Raw genomic sequence first — 8,852 nt, forward strand, 5'->3', positions numbered from 1 at the left:
TTGTTCCTTTTATACTGACTTTATAAAGGAACAAAGACATCAGTTATTATGGAAGTGTGTGCTCTTAATCCTAATATAATAACAAGCACATATATTTGATATTTATTTCTTTAATTTATCAATGGGTGAGATTTAGTTCGATAAATCAATAAGCCCGATAAGTTGGGAAATGATATCACTTATAGTGTGTGTTGTTGATTATAGAAGGAAACCGTGTCCTAGTGATCTAGGTTGAGAATGTCCCCAAGAGGAGCTCATAAGGATTGTCATGTTAAACCCTGCAGACGGACTTAGTCCGACATGACGATGAAGTTGAGTGGTACTACTCTTGGAGCTAGATATTAATTAAGCGAGTTGTCAGTAACTTACTTAATTAGTGGACATTTGTTATCTTAAACACAGGGAGACTAACACACTCATAATAAGAAGGAGCCCAAAAATGTAATTTGGGATTGGTGCGGTAGTTCAATAATAGTTCTTTAGTGGAATGAATTATTATTGATGAAATTAAGTTGTGTTCGGGGCGAACACGGGATGCTTAATTTCATCGGGAGACCAAAACCAATTCCTCCTCTCGGTCCCTATCGTAGCCTCTAGTATATAGAGATTTATACACACCGCATACCCACCTTCTTACCCATCCAATGGGGCCGGCCAAGCTAGCTTGGAACCCAAGCTAGGGCCGGCCAAGACCAAGTGGATGAGCCATGTAGGTGGCCGACCAAAGCTTGGGTCCCAAGCTTAGGTGGCCGGCCACTAGAATATTAAAAAGGATTTTTATTAAAATTATTTCTTATGTGGATATCATGATTTTAAAAGAGAGTTTAAAAATTAAAAATATCCTTTTATAGTTTTCTACAAAAGATTAAGAGAAGAGATTAATCTCTTTCCTTATTTGTAGTTTAAAAGGATGGTTTTAATTTTTTGGTAAAAACTTTCCTTATTTCTAAATCATCTACATGTTTAAAAGAGAGTTTAAAATTTGAAATCTTTCCTTATTTGTTGATTAAAGGAGGATTTTAAATTTTAAGAAAACTTTCCTTTTTAACCATGTTCATGATTTAAAAGAAAGTTTAAAAATTAATAATTCTCTTTTATTAGTTTCTACAAAAGATTGAGAAAAGATTTGATATCTTTCCTTATTTGTAGATTAAAAGAGATTTTAATTTTTAGAGATAACTTTCTTTTTATCCACATGTTTAAAAGAAAGATTTTAATTTATTAAATTTCCTTTTTATAAACCAATCATGAAGGGATAAAAATTATTGAGAAATTTTTATAAATTTCCGGAAGCAAATAAGGAAGTTTTAATTGGTGTTTAAAATTTTATTTGCTTGGAGATTTCTTGGTGTGGCCGGCCATTGCAAAATTGAAAAGAAAAATTATTTTTAATTAAATAAATTTTCCTTTTCAATGGCAAAAGAATTAAGGAAATTTTTATTAAATTTTCCTTATTTGCCAAGACCAAGGATTATAAAAGAGGGGGTAGAGGAGACTTCAAGATGAACAATTCTATTATTTTTCTCCCTCTTTTCTTCCTTGGGTGTGGCCGACCCTTTCTTTCCTTTCCTGTCCTTTGTGTTGCCGAAACATTCTCATGGTGGAGATAGCTTTGGTGGCCGGAACTAAGAAGGAGAGAAAAGAAGCCTCTTTTCTAGCATCCCTTGGAGCATGGTGGTGGTGGCCGAACCTCTTCATCCTAGGAGAAGTTTTGATGGCCGAAACTTGTAAGGAAGAAGAAGGTGCTAGGTGGTTCTCATCTCGGAAGATCGTTGCCCACACAATATCCGAGGTTAGAAGAGGAATACGGTAGAAGATCAAGAGGTCTTTCTAAAAGGTATAACTAGTAATTTTTCTTTCCGCATCATACTAGTTATTTTTGGAAACAATACTAAATACAAGAGGCATACGATTCTAGTGTTTCGAATTTATTTTTGATATAGTGTTCTATTGTTTTTCTTTTCCTTGTGATTTGATTGTTCTTTTTGGTTGACCTAAAGTTATTTTAGGAAATTAAATATTAGCTTTCCTTAACAGGTTTTGTCTAGTCGGTGGTGGTTGCTCCCATATCCAAGAAGGCCATGTGCCTCGCCACGTCAGTACTGGGAACCAATTTTGGAAATTAATATTTAATGGAATTAATAACTTAGGTGATTTGGATCAAACGTGTTAAGTTCCGCAGGAGATCCAAGTCAAAACCTAAAAGAACAAATAGATTAAGTTTTGGATCAAACGTGTTAAGTTCCGCAGGCGATCCAAAACAAGAAGCTACTTGAGATGGATCAGGTGGTACTTGAAGTCAGTACTGTGCGATCCAAAACGTGTCAGTACTGTGCTTTCATTAAGTTTTGAAGTTGTGGTGAGGTTTCTCCACTCACAAGAAGCTACTTGAGATAACCGGAGTTTGCCGGGGGTTAATCCACCGACGGATCGGGATCGTCCACCTCAAGGACACGCCGTGGAGTAGGAGCCCTAATCTCCGAACCACGTTAAACGAACGTGTAGCTTGGTTTGCATTTCCTTTCTTTGTCTTGCTTTTAGTTTAGCTTGTTTGTTTTTGTTTGTATTCCGTTGCGCAAGCTAACAATAGTGTAGGAAGCAATCGATTTGGGGGCGCCGTCTATCCAGCCCCCCCTTCAAGCCGGTCGTCCGATCCTCAACAGATCGTATCATATCTAATAGGATACGATTCCTCCTTTCTGATACACCATTCCACTGTGGTGTTCCAGGAGGAGTAAGTTGGGATAGAATCCCACACTCAGCTAGATAGTCACGAAACTCATGGCTAAGGTATTCACCACCTTGATCTGATTGAAGTATTTTAATACTCTTGCCTAGCTGATTTTGTACTTTATTCTTGAATTATTTGAACTTTTCAAAGGATTGTGACTTATGTGTCATCAGATATACATAACCATATCTACTGAAGTCATCAGTAAATGTAATGAAGTACCTATAACCACCTCTAGCAGTGATATTGAAAGGGCTACATACATCACTATGTATAAGTCCTAACAAGTCAGTTGCTCTTTTGCTGTGTCCACTAAAGGGAGTCTTGGTCATCTTGCCCAGTAGACATGACTCGCATGTCTCATATGATTCAAAATCAAATGAGTCCAGCAAACCATCTTTATGGAGCTGGGATAAGCGATTCTCATTTATATGACCTAAGCGACAATGCCAGAGATAGGTTCAGTTCATTTCATTTGACTTGAACCTTTTGGTACTTATGTTATAGATAGGGTTCTCTAAGTCTAGAATGTATAGTCCGTTCATCAGAGGTGCACTACAATAGAACATATCATTTAAATAAACGGAACAACATTTGTTCTTTATTATAAATGAAAAGTCTTTCTTGTCTAAACAAGAGACTGAAATGATGTTCTTTGTAAGAGCAGACACATAACAACATTTATCTAATTCTAGTACAAGCCCAGAGGGCAGAGATAGATAATAAGTTCCTACAGCAACAGCAGCAACCCGTGCTCCATTGCCTACTCATAGGTTCACCTCGCTCTTTGTCAATGTCCTGCTATTTCTCAGTGTCTGTACATTAGTACAAATGTGAGAATGACATCCGGTATCTAATACTCACGATGAAGAAATAGAGAGATTGACTTCTATAACATATATACCTGAAGTAGAAATATCATTTCTCTTCTTCTTAAGATCTTCCAGGTATCCTTTGTAGTTCCTCTTCCAGTGCCCGGTCTGACCGTAATGGAAGCAGATAGCATCCTTGGCAACCCCTCCTTTAGGTTTCATTACCTTGCCTTTGCCCTTGGCTTGGGACTTTCCCTTGCTTTTAAGCTTGCCCTTGCCTTTATGCTTTTGCACCATCAGAATGGAGTTGGGCTTTACCTTCTCAAGGTTGAGCTCAGCAGTTCGCAACATGCTTAGCAGCTCAGGCAGTGGCTTATCAATTTCGTTCATGTCGTAATTCATGACAAATTGACTGTAACTTTCTGGCAAGGATTGCAAGATCAAGTCAGTGACCAGTTCTTGGCCAAGTGGGAATCCCAAGCTCTGTAGGTTCTCTATGTACCAAATCATCTTGATTACATATGGACCTACGGGAGTCCCATCTTGCATCTTGTACTGAAACAGTGCCTTAGAGATCTCGAATCTCTCGTGCCTTGTTTGTCCTTGATATAGTTGACGAAGATGCTCAACCATATCATAAGCAGTCATCAACTCGTGTTGCTTCTGAAGCTCAGAGTTCATGGTTATGAGCATGAGGCATGATACATCTAATGCATCATCTTGATGCTTCTTATAAGCATCTCGCTCGGCTCGCGTGGCAGTGGCAGGAGGTGCCTCCGGAATGGGCTGCTCTAGGGTGTACAGTTTTCTTTCTTGTGTGAGAACAATTCTCAAATTCATTAATCAGTATATATGATTGTGACTTCTTATTACACTCATTAATCATGCTCATACAGTTTTCTTTCTTGTATGCAACTTCTTATGTAGGGAACTATGGTGACTTCAGATAGTCATACTAATAGTCACATGAGAAAGTATATGACACTCATATAACGATCTATAATACTTTCTCATAGCGGATCATTCAGTATACATTCTTCAATGCATACTCATATGCCAACTTGATATCTAATATCCATGACTTGTGAGATCAAGTCATTGAGTTGACCTACATGTTAGTCTTAGCGCATTAACATTGTCCCTGAATGTTAATATTTGACTAGGAATGATTAAGAGTAGTGTTCTCTATATCATCTCACTATCAATTCAACCAATCGATTAATATAGATAAGAACCTTCTATTCAAGGACGTTATTATACTTAATTATTTGACACCAATACAAGTAAGTATAATAACCATAAGAAATGTTTTTATAAATATAGGAATATGATACATCGAGTCCATATAACAATTATCACATGATCGGCTCTAGAGCTCTCACTAACACCTTGGAGAGCATGCACGTCTGTTACTGGAGCACTATATAAAGGCGGGTTCATGCATCGGAGTGTTATTTTGTGTTTGAGCTCCTATAGTTGCTACAGTTCTTCACCGCCTTTCTACTATTCCGGTAATAACTTGAATGTTGGAGGATCAACATTGGGGATCTCTTTCCTGACCCAATATTGATATTCTTTGTATTACAGAGTGGAGTGGAGTCTTCACACGATCAACTAAAAAGTCACATTCCTAATCAGTTATCTTCATCATTTTCAGACAGGATCAAAGAAAATATTGAGGCACAGGTGGTTCTGGCTGAGAGCGGCGTCCTCACTTACTATTTGATGGCGGGATTCGACTAGGTCCCTACAGGCCGCCTCATCAACCGAAGGTATACAGATTATTTGTTTGTCAAAATGATTTGAGTTGGTTATCTCAAATTGTCAGCTTAATTGAGTATCACCAACTTCGGCTGGAGTTTTCCAAGTCCAAGTGAGAGAGGAAGTTTGCTGAGACGTCAATTCATCAAGTTGACGAATCGTGTCAGTGCTTTGAGTGCTGAGTCAACAAGGTCAATGCGAAAGATTCGAGATGGACGTCGGACAAACTTGGAGTCTGAGTCCGAATAGAATGCATGAACGTCACTCAAGGAATAAAGATATCGAGTTATACATTATTGCAGTCTTTGTAAAATAAATTCGTCCCCTTCAAACATATAAAATGTCATGTTTGAATTTTTAGGATAAAATGGGGAAACCTCAAACACAATTTAACACAGGTTAATAAGACGAACTGAAGTATGTCAAATTTAATATTTTACAATGTAGTTGCCAATTTATAAAAATGTATATTTTGTTTTTTTATAAGATAGTTACAGTATATTACATTTTAAGCATTTCCCCCACCCCTAGTTTCTAGACACCTCATGATTTCCAATTTCTTCCAACTAGTGTTATTTTCCACTAGAAATAAGATTGGCAGGTGTCAACTGATGTGGGTCTCTAGACCCTTCATGATTTCCGGTATTTTCTAACTTGTGTTATTTTCAGTTACTTGAGGAAGACAGACACAATAATTCATTCTTAACGAATAAATATCTCTAACCGTGTAACTACTTGATCCAGTGACGGGGACTTTAAAAGGTTATGATCAGCTGTTTAACTGGGTGCTAGATGAAGCTATAGAGTTGTCAGAGGTGACTACCTTCAATGAACATGTTTACACCGAATTGTCTTTAGTGTTTTGTTCGGATCAACTGGATGTTTCTTTTGTCTTTTTCTACAGATAAATTTTCTCCTTCCATCTGCAAATGTATTGGAATTAACTCTCTTTTGATTTATTTTTTTTATTTTTAACTTGAATCCCATGCTTGCAGATCCTGATGATCCACCGAAGACTATAGATCAGACAATGTACAGATATGTAGGGGAATTGTTGTAATGCTCGTCTCTCAGACTGATGGAACAGAGGAAATTGCAAATTCCTTTATCCAGCCAGATGGAGCTTAAAATTCTAAGTATCAAAAAGAAAGGTGAGAAAATTTTAACTATGACAACTTTTGATACTTTTTTTATATTAAAAAGAAAATTTATTGATTGTTGTTAATTACCTTTGATGAATACATCTAAATTTACTGGACTATATACTAGAGTCTATTACTTTTTAGGATAATATTTTTTCTACAATTTTAGGTTCTTTTAATTGGATAAATTTTAACAATTTTTTATAAAAAAATATTATTGTTTATAGTGGATGTTTGTCTGGTAGAGAAAGAATTATACGAATACTTTATAGAAGTATTTATTTTTTCCTGTTTTAATAATTTTACTTAAATCAAGTTACTTTTTTAAATATAATTAATAAATAAGGCTCCCAGAATTACAAAATATAAATATATACGAAAGAGACCTTCCAAGTTGTTAATTATATATTTACTATATAGTAATAAATTCTAATTTAGATAAATAAAAATAATTTGTTAGAAGGAGGGTTTGAACATCCTACCGTGTGGTAAAAAGCCACACGTTTTAAAGGAAACAGATCTTCCAAATTGTTATTATACATTTACTTTATATTTTACTATATGGATTATATTCTAATTTAGATAAATAAAAATAATTCGCTAGAAGGAGGGCTTGAACTTCCGACCTTGCCACACGCTCTAACCAACTGAGCTATTCGCCTATGCAAGCTTGACAATAACTGAGAGAGACCTTTCAAATTATTAATTATATATTTAACTAATATATGTATTAAATTCTAATTTAGATAAATAAAAATACTACGCTAGAAGGAGGGCTTGAACCTCCGACCTTGTGGTTAACAGCCACACGCTCTAACCAACTGAGCTATTCCAGCTTGATAATAAATTAGAGAAACCCTACGAATTATTAATTATATATTTAACTAATATAGGTATTAAATTCTAATTTAGATAAATAAAAATAATTCGCTAGAAGAAGGGCTTGAACCTCCGACCTTGTGGTTAACAGCCACACGCTCTAACCAACTGAGCTATTCCAGCTTTATATTAAATGGGAGAGACCTTACATATTATTAATTATATATTTAACTAATATATTGTATTAAATTAAATTTAGATAAATAAAACTAATTCGCTAGAAGGAGGGCTTGAAGCTCCGACCTTGTGGTTAACAGCCACACGCTCTAACCAACTGAGCTATTCCAGCTTGGTAAAATACTGGAGAGACTCTATAAATTATGAATTAAATATTTAACCATATGGTATAAAATTCTAATTTAGTTTAAATAAAAATAATTCGCTAGAAGGAGGGCTTGAACCTCCGACCTTGTGGTTAACAACCACACGCTCTAACCAACTGAGCTATTTCAGCGGCATTCTCCTCTTTAAAGTTTTTATAGAATATCTATATTCTTATAAAATAATTTTCTAACCATTATCGCCAAAAGTAATAGATGAAAAACAATTATCTTACACCACCTTGAGTTTTACAACAACAACATACTCGCACAATTGATCATTTTTTTCAACAGATTATTTCAAATTGTATTGATCTTTTGAAATCTCTCATAATACCTACCTAGTGAAAACAATCAATATATTTATTGGCTTAGCTTCTAACTCTTTCAAGATAAGTCTTTTCCTAATTTATTCCTTTTAACTAATTTTTTTAATATTACTATTTTAAAAATTAGTTCGCTGCAAATATAATAAATATAGAAATAGCCCACAGAAAACCGGTGAATCAGGCAACGAAGGTTAAATCGCTTTTCGACATCTCACACTTGTAACGGCCTCTACTTGTCTATTTGTCGCCTATCCATATGGTAACCGATACGTGGGCACCATGCAACGCCTTCCTCACCCGCATTTATCAGCAGACAACCATTTATTGCCCCAAGCCAGCTCGATTCGCTTTATTAAATAAACTTAAAATTTTAATAAATACAAAAAAATAGGATCGTATTTATTTATTGTATTAGTTTATTTAGAGGGCGTTACGATGTCAGTCAAAGACACGTATCGGGTTACGGAACGATTCGTAACAGCCCGTTGTCCGTAGCCGTCATTATTCCTGCGCGCCGTCGGCTCGCCGCATCCCCATCCCTAATTCGCTCTCGTGCTCGTCACGTGCTCGATCGTCTTCTTCCTCATCCTCTCTCTGTTTTTTCCCCTTCTACTTTACTAAACGTTAAATCCGTAATGGCGAATGAACCAACACGGGACATGGCTTCTCTTCCTCCATGGAAACGATTGCTCAAGAGATTTCATGATTTGCACCTCGTTCGATTCGGAGTCTTGGGAAGGAAAAAAATAAAATCTTTTTTGAGTAAAAAAAAATTTAGTTGACTCCAAAATTTAGCTGCTCGTGCGAGCAGAATATATAAGAACATTGAGCAACACAAGTCGTCGGCTCAATGGCGTTGGGGAGGCGTCTGACGATCT

The 8,852-nt window shown here is 36.0% G+C and overlaps 4 non-coding genes across 4 annotated transcripts; all 4 read right to left on the reverse strand.

Annotated features, from left to right (window-relative positions):
- Positions 1-7,208: 7,208 nt before the first annotated feature.
- Positions 7,209-7,282, reverse strand: TRNAN-GUU. Its single transcript has one exon. It is a non-coding gene; the product is annotated as a tRNA-Asn (tRNA).
- Positions 7,283-7,374: 92 nt separating this feature from the next.
- On the reverse strand, positions 7,375-7,448 carry TRNAN-GUU. Its single transcript has one exon. It is a non-coding gene; the product is annotated as a tRNA-Asn (tRNA).
- A 92-nt stretch (positions 7,449-7,540) lies between these two features.
- On the reverse strand, positions 7,541-7,614 carry TRNAN-GUU. The gene has a single exon. It is a non-coding gene; the product is annotated as a tRNA-Asn (tRNA).
- A 91-nt stretch (positions 7,615-7,705) lies between these two features.
- On the reverse strand, positions 7,706-7,779 carry TRNAN-GUU. The gene has a single exon. It is a non-coding gene; the product is annotated as a tRNA-Asn (tRNA).
- Between the last annotated feature and the right edge of the window lie 1,073 nt (positions 7,780-8,852).

The sequence above is a fragment of the Zingiber officinale genome, chromosome 4A (genome assembly GCF_018446385.1).
Source record: "Zingiber officinale cultivar Zhangliang chromosome 4A, Zo_v1.1, whole genome shotgun sequence".
Classification (NCBI taxonomy): Eukaryota; Viridiplantae; Streptophyta; class Magnoliopsida; order Zingiberales; family Zingiberaceae; genus Zingiber; species Zingiber officinale.